The sequence below is a fragment of the Sus scrofa genome, chromosome 10 (assembly GCF_054392235.1).
Source record: "Sus scrofa isolate SSC_HxYL_T2T_F1_AM1 chromosome 10, Sscrofa_HxYL_maternal_Yorkshire_Landrace_v2.0, whole genome shotgun sequence".
NCBI lineage: Eukaryota > Metazoa > Chordata > Mammalia > Artiodactyla > Suidae > Sus > Sus scrofa.
This window is the reverse complement of record NC_139392.1, coordinates 70,349,566-70,366,601: the sequence shown is the minus strand read 5'-3', so window position 1 is coordinate 70,366,601 and position 17,036 is coordinate 70,349,566. Positions and strand designations below refer to the sequence as shown.

General features: G+C 38.4%; 1 protein-coding gene across 2 annotated transcripts in view; it reads left to right on the top strand.

Annotated features, from left to right (window-relative positions):
• ST8SIA6 (ST8 alpha-N-acetyl-neuraminide alpha-2,8-sialyltransferase 6) overlaps window positions 1-17,036 on the top strand; it is a 149,059-nt gene that overhangs the window by 84,220 nt on the left and 47,803 nt on the right. The gene's annotated exons all lie outside the window — the stretch shown is intronic.

The following is a 17,036-nucleotide window of genomic DNA, read 5'->3' as shown; positions in this document are numbered from 1 at the left end:
ACCATAGATTAGTCTGCATTTTATAGAATTTTGTGTAAAGGGATCATACAGTAAATACTCTTCTTTGGGGCGATCTGGCTTCTTTCATTCAGTATCATGATTTTGAGCTTCACCCTCAAAATAAAAGGAATAGGTTCTTCCTTTCAGTACACAAAATTCATAGCTACTTTACTTGGAATAGCCCCAAACTGGAAACAGCCCAAATGCTCATCAGTGGGTGAATGGATAATCAAACTGTGGAATATCCATGCAAATGGAACATTACCTCTGGGTGATGTTTTTACATTCTCATCATATTAAATTTATATTTACTATATTAAATTTCAGTTTCAGTAGCTCCTCTGTGCCCAGCACTGTGACAGGTCCAGAAACAGTCATTCTCAACCTGAGTTGTGTTAGCAGACTCCCCGGGAGCTTTCTCAAAGTGTGCGAGGTTGAGAGCAGGTTGAGAACTCTTTTTTTTCAATTTTATTCTATTTTTATTAGAGTATAGTTGATTTACAGTGTTGTGTCAATTTCTGCTGTACAGCGTCGTGACCCAGGCATGCATATATATATGTACCTACGTGTATATGTGTGTGTGTGTGTATGTATATACTATCTTTTTTTTATTATACTGTCTTCCATCATGGTTTTTCCCAAGAGACTGGATATAGTTCCCCGTGCTGCACAGCAGGACCTCATTGCTTCTCCATTCTAAATGGAATAGTTGCATCACTAACCCCAAACTCCCAGTCCCTTCCCCTCCCTCTCCCTCCCCCTTGGCAACCACAAGTCTGTTCTAACTGTGTCTTTGAGTCCGTTTCTCTTTTGTAGATAGGTTCATTTGTGCCATGGTTTAGATTCCACATATAAGTGATATCATATGATACTTGTCTTTCTCTTTCTGACTTCACTTAGAATAAGAATCTCTAGTTGCATCCATGTTGCTGCAAATGGCATTAGTTTGTGCTTTTTTATGGCTGATTAGTATTCCTTTGTGTGTATGTACCACATCTTCTTAATCCGTTCCTCTGTCAATGGACATTTAGGTTGTTTCCATGTCTTGGCTGTTGTGAGTAGTACTGCAGTGAACGTAGGAGTACGTGTAACTTTTTGAATTAATTTTGTCTGGATATATGGAATTCCTTATTTTTTTAAATTTTATTGTCCTATAGTTGACTTACAATGCTGTATTAGCTTCAGGTGTACAGCAAAGTGGTTCAATTATATGTATATTCATTATTTTGCAGATTCTTTTCCCATCTAGGTTGTTAGAGAATACTGAGTTGAGTTTCCTCTGTGCTACGGGAGGTCCTTGTTGATTCTCTGTTTTATATAGCGGTGTGCATATGTTAATCCCAGCCTCCTAATTTGTCCCCACCCCCACCCCACGGGGTTACCCACCCTGTTTTCCCTTGGGTAACCATAAGTCAGATTTTGAAATCTGTGAACCTGCTTTTATTTTGTAACATGAGGAGAACTCTTGCTTAAAGGACACAAGGAGAGAAAGAAGTTATTTCCACTCTTCAGCAGCTCACGTGTAGTAAGAAGGTCCAATATTTACAATACTCTGGCTTCTCCTTCTTTGTAGATTCCTCCTCCTCTCCTCTCACTTTTCACAACCTTCAGGTCTCATTTCTCATCATCCTTGGACCTGAAGGATTGAAGCTGATTCTCATAAGATGTATATGGTAAACCCTAGAGCTACCATTAAAAAATGTTAGTGAAAATTATTAAATATGTTAAAATGCTACATTAGAAGTAGGCATGTAGGGCAAATGTAAGGCAAAGGAAAGCTGTGAAGGAAGACTAGAGGAACCAAAACTACATGGGCATATAAAAATGAAAGTAAAATAGCAGAGGTAAATCTAACTATAACAGTAATACCATTAAGTATAGAGGGATTAAGTCATGCAGTCAAAAGGCAGAGATTGTCAGACTGGATTTAAAAACATGATCAAACTCTATGCTGTCTACAAAAGACACATTTTGGATTCAAATATACAAATAGATTGAAAGTAGAAGGATGGAAAAATATATATCATGCAAAGGGCAACCACAAGAAAGCTAGCATGGCTATGAAAAATAAACTTTTAAAACAAAAAGTATTAGGAGAAATACAGAGGTTATATCATAAAAGAGTCAATCCAGCAGGAAGATATAACAATTATAAACACATGTGCATCTGACTGTAGAGCACCAAAAAGACACAAAGCAAAAACTGACAATGGGAGAAATATGCAATTCAAATAATTGGGGACTTTCTATTTTCAATATTGAATACAACACCAGACAGAAGATCCACAAGGTAATAGCAGAATTGAACAGCAGTATAAAACCAACTAGACTTAACAGACATCTGTAGAATACACCCCCAACAATAGAATATAATTCTCAAATGCACACAAAATACTGACTGGGATAAATCATATGCTTGGTTAGAAAAGAAACCTCAGTACATCTAAAGAATAGAAAAAATACAAAGTATATTATCTGACCGTTTTAATGAAATTTAAAATAAAGAGGGAAAAATTTGAGAAATTCACAAATATGTAGAAATTAAACAGCATAATCCATACTATGCAGTGAGTCCAGGAGGCAGTAGAAAGGGAAAACAGAAAATACTTTGAGGAGTTCCTGCTGTGGTGCAGTGGGTTAATGATCAGGCTTGTCTCTGGGGGTTAAGGATCTGGCATTGCTGCACCTGTGGGCAGAGGTTCCCTATTAAGAGGCCTCATCTTATAGTTCCTGTTGTGGCTCAGGGGGTTATGGACGCAGCATTGTTTCTGTGAGGATATGAGTTTGATCCCTGGCCTTGCTCAGTGGGTTAAGGATCCATTGTTGCCATAAGCTGCAACGTAGGTAGCAGATGTGGCTTGGATCCTGTGTTGTCCTGTCTGTGGCGTAGGTTGCAGCTGCAGCTCCGATTCAACCCCTGGCCCCGGGGAATGTCCATATGCCACGGGTACAGTGGTAAAAAGGGCCTTATATTTAAATGTAGTCATATTCTGAAGTGTTGGGCATTAGGATTATAATTATGAATTGGGGGAACACAATTCAGCCCATACATTTGGTTTATTGCCTGTCACCCCCTATTACAATACAAATTTCATGAGCATGTAGATTTTTAAAAAAATTCTGTTTTGTTCACTGTTGTATGATTGATCTCTAGGACCATACCTCACACATACAGATGCTTAGTAAGTATTTATTGAGTAAATGCACAAAAACAAAAGGATAAGTGCTGTAAAGATACTTGGTGGGTATAGAGTGTTGCAAAGGACCCAGGGAGGAAAGATCAACTCTCCTTATGTGGTTCCAAAGAATTAAAAAGGCAAAAGGCTCAAAAGCCAGTGGTTTAAAAATCTTATCAGGTGTACTCACCATGCTAGCTCCTTCAGGATTGTAACCCATTCTATGTAATGATGAAATTCTTCATGAGCTGGAGAAACACGAAATTTACTGGTTCTTTCTGAGTTCTTGCAATAGACAGAGTCCTAGTTCTAAAAATTGATAGTATAAGATCACTAAATTATTATGTTCAACTCTGGATATCTCTGTCTATGTCTGAAGATTTCTTTCTATAAGCTTGAAAAGTGGGTCATCTTTTTTTTTCAATCTTCAGAAATCATATAGTGATTGTGTTGTGAGAGAAAATATAGCTTATCTTTTTCTCCCCCTCTCTTTGTGTATTCATTCTTTGTCTCCTGGTGATGTATTTGTATGTTGCTGATATTTATGAAAGAGATACTTAAAATTTTATATCTTTTGTTTACTGTGAGGTACTTCTTGCCTTTGGCATTATATTAAATTAGTCCAGTGAAGTAAATTGTTATCCAAAAATAATTATGATAGCCCCATGAAAAGCTTTACATTTATGCCATGTATTCCTTTTTCTTTTTTTCTTTTTAGAGCCACACCTGTGGGATATGGAAGTTCCCAGGCTAGGGGTCGAATCGGAGCTACTGCTGTGGGCCCACATCCTAGCCACAGCAACGCAAGGTCCAAGCTGTATCTGCAACCTGTGCTGCAGCTTGTGGTGATGCCAGATCCTTGACCCACTGAGCAAGGCCAGGTATCAAACTGGCATCCTCTGGGAGACTGTGTCAGGTTCTTAACCTTCTGAGCCACAGTGGGAGCTCTGCTCTGTATTCCTTTTTAACCTTCCAGATCTTCTCTCTACCTTTTTGGTTCTTGCTTCTTGTTCCAGAAGGTTGCCTTCCTTGTGCTACCTTAGTTGGGTTCTCCCAACATTTGGCATTCGGTTTGGGTCATGTTCTGGGAGTCATTGGAAGGAGAGGGAAAAGTGGGAAAAGGACACTTAGACCCCTGGCTCCCTCTGTGTGCGTGTAGGGATGACCACAGCCCCTACTGAAGGCCACCGCTTGTATCCAGGGACCCTCTCCTACACCTCCAGATATAGGTCTTTCTGGGTAGTATATGGACTTAGTATATGGACTTAGCTTTCTCACATCTGTTGCTAGCCCTTGGCTTGCTACATTGGTCTGTGTCACCTTTCCTAGACCATGTTCCACTCCTTTATAAATGGACACCCCATTGCCTCTTGCTTGGCTAATGGTAATCACTGCTTGCAGCATTTTTTTTTTTTTTTTTTTTTTTTGGCCGCCCCACAGCGTGTGGAGTTCCTGGGCCAAGAATCAGATCCGAGCCACAGTTGCAACCGAGCCACAGTTAAAGCAGTGCTGGATCCTTAACCCACTGTGCTGGGCTGGGGATCGAACCTATATCCCAGTGCTCCCAAAATGCTTCTGATCCTGTTGCATACACCACAGCAGAAACTCCAGAATTTTTTCTTTTTTGGCTTTGCCTAATGCATGTAGAAGTTCCTGGGCAGGTGTTGAACCTTCGCCACAGCAGCAGCCCGAGTCACTGCACTGACAACATTGGATCCTTAACCTGCCATGCCACCAGGGAATGCCTTGTAGCATTTCTTAGAGTGTCTTAAACATATAATTACTATCAAAACCTCAAAAGTTAATGGCCTAGGACAGAGTACGTGTTCTTTTAAAAAACAACAACAACAATATTTGACTTTTTCAAATGTAGCAATTTGGAGATTTTTCTGGTGCCATAAAGAGGAATGGTAGTATCTTTAAGAATTAATTCCTCAAGCTCTTTTGGAATATATAACTTGTCTGTGGGACACTCAAAGGTATGCAGAGAATAAAAGTTGGAGTGTCCTTTCTCTTATGCTAGTTGGGCTAGGGTGTGGGCCCACAGCAGTAGCTCCTATTTTTTTTCAAAAATAAAAAATATTATTTACTTTAAGATCTGATTTTTTTATCATTGTCTCAGCTTTTACTATTATTTTTTAATAGTTATTTTTTCTACTGTACAGCATGATGACCCAGTTACACACACGTACGTGTTCTATTTTTGCACATTATTATGTTCCATCATAAGTTAATAGGTACAAACTATTGCCTCTGGAATGGATTAGCAATGAGATCCTGCTGTGTAGCACTGGGAACTATGTCTAGTCACCATAGCATTCTAATTAGAAGTTATCATCATGCAGAGTTACACACAATGTAAATTGAATGCCCTTCCCTTTAATGGATGAAATGTCTGCATATCAGTGCTCTTCATAGTTCAGTTCAGTTTACCTGCTCCATACCTGTCTTTTTGAGCTGCCACACATTGATCCCCATTCCTTCAAAAAGCATTGCCCAGTGGAAATGATTGGCTCCTCTGACTGCAGATCTTACAGCGCTGTATTGACTTGCACAATTTATTTTCAGATAGACCTGAGATCCTCAGGGGTTTTGTGGAAACTAGCTACAAAATTGTTGTACAACTATAAATGTAATAAAATTCATTGAGTAAAAAAAAGAAATAAAAAAATAATGCCACTTGCAGTAACATGATGGAACTAGAGACTCTCATCCTGAGTGAAGTCAGAAAGAGAAAGACAAATACCATACGATATCACTTGTATCTGGAATCTAATATACGGCACAAAGGAGCCTTTCCACAGAAAGGCAAATCATGGACTTGGAGAATAGACTTGTGGTTGCAAAGAGAAAGTGGGAGGGAGCGGGAGGGACTGGGAGCTTGGAGTAAATAGATGCAGAATGTCGCCTTCGGGATGGATTAGCAATGGGATCCTGCTGTGTAGCCCTGGGAACTCTGTCTAGTCACTTAGGATGGAACACGTCATGTGAGAAAAAAGAATGCATATATGTATGTGTAACTGGGTCACCATGCTGTACAGTAGAAAAAAATATATATATATATAAATAAATGATTAAAAAATATATACAAATAAAGATTGTTTGGACAACCCAGAACTCCACTTAGAAGCTTGCTGACTTAATATCCTTGAGGTGTCCACACCCATTTCTGTAGACAAAGAGGTTGCCTTTCACCAAGTAGAGATGTTAGAGGAAGCTAAATCAGTATCTCAGCTCTTAGACTGACTAATATTCCAGTTTTACAGGACTAATAAATGAATATCCTCAAGATAATGTTGAGGTACCTAAGAAGTACCCAATAAATGTTTAATGGTTAAATTAACCATAAATGATACCTTTTGAAAAGCTCTATTTATATCCTAATTGAGATAAAACTAGTCATAGCCTGTGGGTCTGCGTCTCCGAAGGGAAGTTTCTTGAAAAATACTTGAAATGTTCATGCGGTATTGGCTTTGTATCGTTTAGCATGTTGTTTATCATTTGTCTCTCATCTTGAGTAGTATTAATAATGACTTAAATGGCCATTATTTATTCTTTTGAAAATAACTTGCTGCATTATTTAGTATAATTTATGATATGTCTTGGTACCAGAAAATACTTGTGATGGGATTAATTTTCAGTTTCATGATGAAAATAGATGAGATGCAGCATGATATATTGGAAAGGGAGCCGGGCTGTGAATCAAAAGATGTGACTTTAATTCTTAGCTCATCCTCTCCCAGTACAACATTGAGCTCGCTGTTTATCTTCTTTGAACTTTTGGTTTTGTCAGCCATAAAAATAGGGGTGATGTCATATGGATAGCTGCCTCACAATGGGGGGGGGGGAAGGCAACACTTTGCAACTGAAAACCAACGATAAGTATCAGTTTGCAGAAAGCGTGATGTGATTTAGAGCATTTTACTCAATAGGAAACTTCGAGAGAGGCACATTTATTGCACAGATTAGCCCACACTTGTAGCATATATGTGATTTTTCTTTCTCTAGCCCTGCTCCCACCTTGCAAATCATGATGGTACTGTGGTAATCTTAATTTGCTAAAAAAGCAGCTTGGCGATTTATTTTTCAGTAGAAAAGGGCAGGCCTGGAGAGGAAAAAAACTTCCTTTGACGTCCCTTATTCTCCAGTCTTCCTTTTTATGATATCAGAGGATAATGTTTCATTTCTAGCCTGGACCTCAAAAAAAATTCTTTCAACAGAGCAACCTGAGGAAGTAAGCAGCTTGAGTGTTGTCTTTTGATTGTAAAATGGCCAGGAGTGTTTCTCCTTTTATAATAGATGGGTCTGCTGTCAGGGGTTCAACCTGGTTTTAAATATCAGGGACCATAAAGTCAAAAGCCCTTCCATGTGGCTAATTCACTAGTAAAATTAGAGACATTACGATTGACATCTTCCAATGTTAAGTTAAGCTGGAGCCAGCTACAATTTATTGGGGGATATATGTCTTTAAAACAAAATGTTTTAAAGAGGATGCATATTTCACGATGCTTTGTTATTTTGATTGCCAAATGGGTGATAATTTTCATGTTCTAGACTCAGTTTGATATAAAGGGAAGAAGGATTTCAAAGTGATACGAGCTTAGAGTTCCTGTGGTGACACAGTAGGTTAAGAACCTGACTGCAGAGGCTCAGCTCACTACTGAGGCATGGGTTCGATCCCTGGCCTGGCACAGTGGGTTCAAGGATCTGGCGTGGTTGCAGCTGCAGCTTGGATTCAGTCCCTGGCCCAGGAACTTCTATATGCCATCAGTGCAGCCATTTAAAAAAAAAAAGGTGACACAAACTCTGCTTTTCAAGTGAGCCAAAGTTTAATACACCTAAGAGCATTTCCTCAAAATCTTGGGAGAAATAAAGTCACCTTTAGTTTCCCAAGGTTGTGGTTGCCATTTGTATCTAATATGATAGTTTTGTTTCACTGAGGCTCAGGACTATTTTTTGGTTTTTTTTTTTTATTTTTTTCATTGGTTGTAGCTTTTTTAAAAATTTATTTTTATTTATTTTTTTATTTTCCCACTGTACAGCAAGGGGATCAAGTTATCCTTACATGTATACATTACAATTACATTTTTTCCCCCACCCTTTGTTCTGTTGCAACATGAGTATCTAGACAAAGTTCTCAATGCTATTCAGCAGGATCTCCTTGTAAATCTATTCTAAATTGTGTCTGATAAGCCCAAGCTCCCGATCCCTCCCACTCCCTCCCCCTCCCATCAGGCAGCCACACGTCTCTTCTCCAAGTCCATGATTTTCTTTTCTGAGGAGATGTTCATTTGTGCTGGATATTAGATTCCAGTTAGAAGTGATATCATATGGTATCTGTCTTTGTCTTTCTGGCTCATTTCCCTCAGGATGATATTCTCTAGTTCCATCCATGTTGCTGCAAATGGCATTACGTCATTCTTTTTTATGGCTGAGAAGTATTCCATTGTGTATATAGACCACATCTTCCAAATCCAATCATCTGTCGATGGACATTTGGGTTATTTCCATGTCCTGGCTATTGTGAATAGTGCTGCAATGAACATGCAGGTGCGTGTCTCTCTCTCTTTTTTTTTTTTTTTTGTCTTCTTGCTGTTTCTTTGGGCCGCTCCCGTGGCATATGGAGGTTCCCAGGCTAGGGGTCGAATTGGAGCTGTAGCCACCAGCCTACGCCAGAGCCACAGCAACATGGGATCCAAGCTGCGTCTGCAACCTACACCACAGCTCACGGCAACGCCAGATCCTTAACCCACTGAGCAAGGGCGGGGATCGAACCCACAACCTTATAGTTCCTAGTCAGATTCGTTAACCACTGCACCACGACAGGAGCTCCATATGTCTCTTTTAAGTAGAGTTTTGTCTGACTGTTTTGAATCAGTCTCTTACTGGGTCGTGTGTGGCTGCAGAGTCTCACCTCGCCTTCTCAGCCAGCCTCCATTAGACTCAAAGAGGGGAGAGAATGAAGTGTTTTTGAGCAGGGCTTACAGGTCGTGGATGAGGGGTGAGAGTTGGAGAGATAGAGGAGCAGTGATGTACCCATGTTTAACCACCAGCTTGAGGAGGAGGGAACCCATTGGCAATTCCTATGGTGTAAACACTCCCACCTTGGCCAGTTTCAGGCTACCAGTGATTTTATTTTTAATTTTAGGGGGGTGGCCTATGGAGCTCCCGGTCCGGGGATCTGATCCAAGCTATTGTCTTCACGTAAGCTGAAGCTGTGGCAATGCCAGATCTTTAACCCACTGTGCTGGGCTGTGAATCAAGCCCACGCCACGTCCCAGCACTCCCAACACACCACCAGGCCTGTTGCACCACAGCAGGAGCTCCATCAGTGATTTTATAGTGTGCTTGTAACATTGCTGGAAATTTAACAGGCAGCTCTCCCAAGCTTGTATGAGCCTGCTCTAGCATAATAATGAGAAGGAAAGTAGGAGGATAGGCCAGAAAGGTTCCCCACACTCAGCCTATGCCAGCAAAGAGGACTGAGAAAAGTTGGCCAAGATGAGATAGGGGTTTACTGTGGGTTTTTTGTTTTAAAAGTTACACACGCTAGATCTCTAGCAACATAACCCTTTTCCTCCATTTCCTGTGTGAAATCCCACAAATTCTGCACTGATCCCTGTTGAGGGAGTTCACAGATGCAGATGGGGGCAGCCAACATATGGGTTCATCATTGCAAAAAGGATGAAAGTGCAATCAGATACATGCACAGGTGCATACCCTTTTGATTTGGGGCTAAGAAATTGGGAATGTAGGAAGGATAAGTTGGGTTCATGGGCTGGCAGAAGCGGCTGACCAGCTCTTAAGCTTTAATCTGAGACTCTTCAGCCAACACCATCAAGGAGAGCTAGGCTTTAAGATAGGGTGGTTTGTGAACAGGTCAAGGAGTGGGAGTGAGCACTGGGGAATATTCTTACATAGAGACCATAATCCACAAAATAAGGAAATGTCTCTCCGAACTCATTCACTGTAGTTCAGGACCGCATTATGTTTCATGTTTATACTGAAGCATGCATTTCCTGGGTGAACAAGAGTAATGAGCTTGACCTGGGATTGTGTTAGTTCCCTGCCATTGTGGGCAGAGTTATGGTCTAGACGGGGAAGCCAGGTGTCAACACAGGATGAAATTCAATGTCAGTAAGGCTATTTATTATTGGAGCACTGGTCAAGGAAATCTGAGAGCACATAGAAAGTCGTGACATTAGGTCTTTGTTTTTTAAAATAATTTCTCAGCCATTTCTTTTAACGAAGTGTAGTTAATTGACAATGTTGTGTCAGTTTCAGGCGTACAGCAGAGTGACTCCTATATACGTGTGTGTAGGTATATATTCCTTTTTGTATTCTTTTCTACTGTGGTTAAGTATAACTACCTCTGCTATACAGTAGGTTCTTGTTTGTTTTAGGTATGGTTGTGTGTATATGTTACTCCCAAATAAATGAATTTATGTGCAAAACAGAAACAGACTCACAGACATGGAAAACAAACTTACGGTTACCAAAGAGGATAGTGGGGGGAGAGGGGGAGATAAATTAGGAGTTTGGGATCAGGAGCTTGCAACCAGTTAGGTCTTTAAGATACATATTCATTTAAATATACTATAGAAATTTTAAATACTTGGTTCTTAACAATGGCCAGTGTATAGTGCTTCGTATTTCTATCACCATGGAAAAGTACAAATTTTAAGCCCAGTATGAACATTTTGAAAATTCTTTGAGATGTAAATGACATACAACGAAGTGCCCCTTAAGTGTGCAAGGTGAAGAGGCTTGGTGTACACATGTGCCATCACTGCAGCCCAAACTGGGAGCATGTCTGTCACCCACCAAAGGTTTCTCACGCTCTTTTTGTCATCCATCCCTCACGTGCCTGCCCCCGGTCCAGCCAGCGCCTCTTGTGCTTTCTGTCCCTGTCGACCAGCTTTCATGTTCTGGAGTGGAATCTACATGGTGTGCTCTCATTGGTCTCTGTTTTTTCATTCTGTGTACTGACTTTGAGATTGATTCATGTTTTTGCAGGTATCAGTAATGCATTCCTTTTTATCACCACATAAAAACAACGATATTCCATTGTAGGTAAATAGCACAATCTATTCATCCATTTATCTCTTTTTAAATTTTTGTCTTTTTAGGGCCGCACCTGTGGCATATGGAGGTTCCCAGGCTAAGGGTGAATCGGAACTGTAGCTGTCAGCCTACACCACAGCCACAGCGATGTGGGATCCGAGCTGCACCTGCGACCTATACTACAGCTAACAGCAATAGTGGATCCTTAACCCACTGAGCAAGGCCAGGGATCAAACCTGCCTCCTCATGGACACCAGTTGGGTTCATTACCCACTGAGCCACGACGGGAACTCCTCTTTTTTAATTTTTAATTTTTTATTGAAGCGTAGTTGATTTATAATATCATGTTAGTTTCAGGCATACAGCACAGCAATTCATTTATACACACACACACACACACACACACACACTGTTTTTCAAAGTCTTTTCCCTTATAGGTTATTACAAAATACTGAGTATAGTTCCCTGTGCTATACAGTAGTTCTTGTTTTTGTTTTTGTTTTGGAACTTCTCTGGCATGTAGAAGTTCCCGGGCTAGGAAATGAACTGCACCACAGCAGCAACCTGAGCCACAGCAGTGATGATGGCAGATCCTTAACCTGCTGCGCCACAAGGGAACTCTACACAACAGTTTAAAAAATTTTTTTTAATTGAAGTATAGTTGATTTACAATATTGTGTTAGGCATCCATTCACCTCTTAATGGCCATTTGGATGATTTTTAGTTTGGAGCTGTTAAAAATCAAGCTGCTATGAACATTAGTGTGCACAAGTCTTTTTGTGGATCTAAGTTTTCATTTCTCTCGGGTAAATATCTAGGAGTGAAATAGCCGCGTTGCATGGTAGATATGTTTACCCTTTGATGAAATTACCAAATGGTTTTTAGAAATAGTTGCATATTTTATGTTCTCAGTAGTGTATGAAGATTCCAATTACTCTGTTCCTTGCCAAACTTAACATGGTCTGTCTTTTCAATTTTAGCCATTCTCGTGGATGTGTAAGTGGTATATAATTGTGATTTTAATTCACATTTCCCTACTGACTTTGTTGAGCATCTTTTCATGTGTCAGTTTTCCCCCTGTCATCTGTGGTGAAGTGTCTATTCAGATCTTTGGCCCAGTTTTTAATTGGGTTCTTGACCTTATCATTGAATTTTCAAAGTTCTTTACATAGCCTGGGTACAAGTTCTTTATCATTTATGTGTCATGCAAATATTTTTTTCTCTGTCTGTGGCTTGACTTTTCATTATCTTTTTGAAAAGTGAATTTTTTAAGCTCAATTAATAATCTGTTGTTTATTTTCCTACGAGAAAGATAACTATTTTCACTTTTTTTTTGCCATTGTAGGATAGTATTGAACATACATGAATACATCTCTTTGTCTACATATGTGAGAGAAATCTTGGGTAGACCCTGAAAACTGCTGGGCTCAGATTTGTATGTATTTAGCTTTAGTAGTCATCCCTAAGCTACTGTCAAAAATTGTTGTACACATTAAAAATCCATCATCAGTTATTATATTATCTCAGATTTTCCTTATGAATAAAATGAATTCAAGTAGGTATTGAAATTAACACTGCAAGTTTAAGGCTTGAACACTAATGATTAATACCAGGCTCATCAGATTACTATAAGAATTGTCCTTGAAGTTTAGTTTATAGATATCTCCTTTTATAGGTTTTACATTATGTGCATAGTGTGTACAAAACACAAGGTCATTATGATTTTTTAATGTTTTTTCTAGAAGTTTTCCAATTTTAGTTATCACGTCTAGATTAATGATCCGTTTTGCATTAATATTTGTAGGTGAAACAAGATAAGGACAATAATTTTTTGGAAAAATCGATAGCTATCCAATTGTTTCAGCAACATTTGTTAAAATATTGTATTTTCCCTTTGAATTACATTGAAAAGCTCTATTTTCGCATTTTCTATTGTGCCATTAATTTATCTGTATAAATAAGATACTACTCTGATTATTATGGCACTATCGTAAGCCCTACAATAGGTAGTATGGCTCTTCCAAATTTGTTGTTTTAATTTTCAAATTCTGTTGTCTATTCCAAGTCTTTAAATCTCCATGTAATTTTTTTTTTTTTTTTGTCTTTTTAGGGCCTCACCTGTGGCATATGGAGGTTCCCAGGCTAGGGGTCTAATCGGAGCTGTTGCTACAGGCATACGCCAGAGCCACAGCAAAGCCAGATCTGAGCCGCATCTGAGACCTACACCACAGCTCGTGGCAGTGCCAGATCCTTAACCCACTGAGCGAGGCTGGGAATCAAACCCACAACCTCATGGTTCCTAGTCAGAGTCATTTCTGCTGTGCCAGGGTGGGAACTCCCGACGTTGCTTTTTTTATTTGTCTTATTTAATTTCTCTTAGGAATATTTTGTGCTTTTAAGTGTACAGGTATTGCATATCTTTGGTCAAATATATTTCTAAGCTTTTTACATTTTGATGATATCAAAATAGTATACTATGATGATACTATAAATGGAATATTTAAAATTTAATTTTCATTGTTTCTTGCTAGTGTATAGAAATATAATTGATTCAGTATTCTGACCTTATATCTTGCAGTTCTTCTAAATTGCAGTTTTGTAGATTCCTTAGATGATCATATCATCTCTGAATAGACAGTTTTAATTATTCCTTTTTAAATTTGGATGACTTTCTTTTTCTTGTCTTATTGCTCTGGTTGGACCTCTAGCACAACATGCAATAGAGATGGTAAGAATGGATATCCCTGACTTGTTCTTGATGTTAATGAAAGAGCATTCATTCCTTCACCATTTTGTATGGTCCTGGCTGTTAGGTATTTTTTGGTAGATTCTCTTTATCTAAAGTTATGTAAATTTCCCTCTGTACTGGATTAACTAAGAACATTTGTCATGGCTAACTATTGAATTAGATCAAGTGCTTTTCACACACCGCCATGTTTATTGAGAATATTATTTGGTTTTTCTTTTTTATTCTATTACTGTGATGAGTAGCATTGATTGATCTTTATGTAAACGAGTCTTTTTTTCCTGTGGTACACCTGAGTTGGTCCTAGGGCCTTATCCTTTTAACATATTGTCAAATTCAACTTGCTAATGTTTTGTTAAGGATTTTTGCATCTATGTTTATGGGGGATTTTGGTCTGTAGGGTCTTTTATTGTTCCTGTTCTTTTAATATTGTTTTCTGGTTTTGGCATCCAGGTAACACTCTTCTTATAGAATGAGTTGGGAAGTATCCTCCTGCGTCAGTTATATAGAAGAGTTTGTATAGAATTGGTATTCATATTACTTAAATGTTTGATAAAAATTCTTCAGTGAAGCCATCTAGGCCTGGTGTATTCTTTGTAGAATGAATTTTAATTACAAATTCAATTTTATTAACAACTATAGGACTATTCATGTTATCTGTCTCTTCTTGAATGAGCTTTGATAGTTTGCGTCTTTTAATGAATACGTCCATTGCATCTATGTTGTCAAGTTTGTTGGCATAAAGTCTTTATACTTTTAATGTCTATAGGATGTTGGTGCTGTACCCTCTCTCATTACTAATATTGGCCATTTGTATCTTCTCTTTTACCCGATAAGTGTGGCAGGAAGTTTATCAATTTTATTGATTTTTCAGTGAAGCAGCTTTTAATTTCATTGATCTTTTTCTTCCAATTTTACCTATTTCTGCTTTTAGCCTATTTTTCATACTAATATTCCTTGCTCAGAAGTCTACTTGATATAAATATAGCACTTCAGCTTCATTTTAATTAGTTCTACTATGGTATATCTTTCTCCATGTTTTTACTTTTAACTTATTTCTCTCTCTATCATATATGTGTATGTATATTATATCATAAAATGTTTGTCTTCCCCTGTCTGACTTACTTTACTTATAATGATAATCTCTAGGTCCATCCATGTTGCTCTACATGGCATTATTTTGTTCTTTTTTGTGGCCGAGTAATATTCCATTGTCTATATATACCACATCTTTTTTTATGCATTCGTCTGTAGATAGACATTTAGGTGGCTTCTCTGTCTTGGCTATTGTAAATAATGCTGCTGTGAATATTGGGAGCATGTATCTTTTTGAATTAGAGTTTTTGTCTTTTCTAGATATATGCCCAGGAGTGGAATTACTATATATATGATATGATAACTCTATTTTTAGTTTTTAAGGAACCTCTGTACTGTTTTGCATGGTAGTTGTACCAGTTTACATTCCCACAAACAGTATATGAGGGTTCCCTTTTCTCTACACTCTCTCTAGCATTTACTATTTGTAAATTTTTTGATGATGGCCACTCTGGTGTGAGGTGATAACCTTATTGTAATTTCTCATTTGCATTTCTCTCATAATTAGTGAAGTTGAGCATCTTTTCATGTGCCTATTGGCAGTCTGTAAGTCATCTTTGGCAAAATGTCTATTTAGGTATTCTCATTTTTTGATTGGGTTGTTTGGTTTTTTTGAATATTGAGTTGTATGAGATGTTTTTATATTTTGGAAATTAATCCCTTGTCAGTCACTTGGTGTACTAGGACAAGTCTTTGCAATCATTTGCAAGTATTTTCTCCCAGTCCATATATTGTCTTTTTGTTTTGCTTATGATTTCCTTTGCTATGCAAAAATGAATAAGTTTGATTAGGCCCCATTTGTTTATTATTGCTTTATTTCTATAGCTTTGGGAAACTGTCTAAGAAGACATTAAAATTCATTGAATTATTTTTTTTAAAAAAGGAAGCGATGCCATTTATGACAATGTTTCGCCTACATTCTCTTCTAGGAGTTGGATGGTATTGTATCTTATAGTCAGGTCTTTTTTAGTTTATTTTTATGTTTGATATGAGGGTATGTTCTGACTTCATTGATTTACATGTAGCTCTTCAGCTTTCCCAACACCACTTGCTGAAGAGACTGTCTTTTCTTGATGTGTGTATTCTTGCCTCCTTTGTTGAAGATTAATTGTCCATAGACATGGTGCATTTATTTCTGGGCTCTCTCTTCTGTTTCATTGATCCATATGTCTGTTTTTGCACCAGTATCAATGCTGTTTTGACTACTGTAGCTTTGTAATATTATCTGAAGGTGATACCTACAACTTTGTCCTTCCTCCTCAAGACTGCTTTGGCAATTCTGCATCTTCTGTGGCGCCATATTAATTTTAGGATTATTCATTCTGGTTCTGTGAAAAAGGTGAGACAGCTTTTTTTTTGTTGTTGTTACTTAGCCCAATGGACCCTGGTACACATGGTGCTCTGATTATTGTCCTGTTTCCAATATGATCATTGGACTAAAAACCATGCCTTGTTGGTAGGCAAGACTTCTCTGGACAGGAGAGGATAATCACAATGTCATTTCTTTCTTGAAGAACCAGAAATTGAAAGAACCTTGAGTAGGCTGCTGAATGTGCGTGTTTTCTTCTTTTTAAATCTTCATGCTTTTTTGCAGAAGGTTTTTAGCTGTCTCTCACCAAGTGGAGACAAGCAATCCTTACTCCAGCTAGGAAGTGTCATATCTAGACCAAGCTTTGGAGCTAGAGTATAGGTCTCAGAAGTCACTTGGTGTCCTAGGACAAGTCTTGGGACCCATAGGAGTGAGGTGAAACTGTTGGAAACCTGTATGCAAGTAAAACTATTTTTATTCTCTCTTATAGTATCTCTTTGCTTTGCTTCTCCTTTATTTCTTAACAAAGTCTTGCAAGATTTTCAGCTTTTCCTATGTGATCTAACGGGAACCAGAACTAATTTTGATTAATCTTGATGGCAACATTGACAAGAGAGGTCCATAAAAGTAGCTATATTGCATGGGC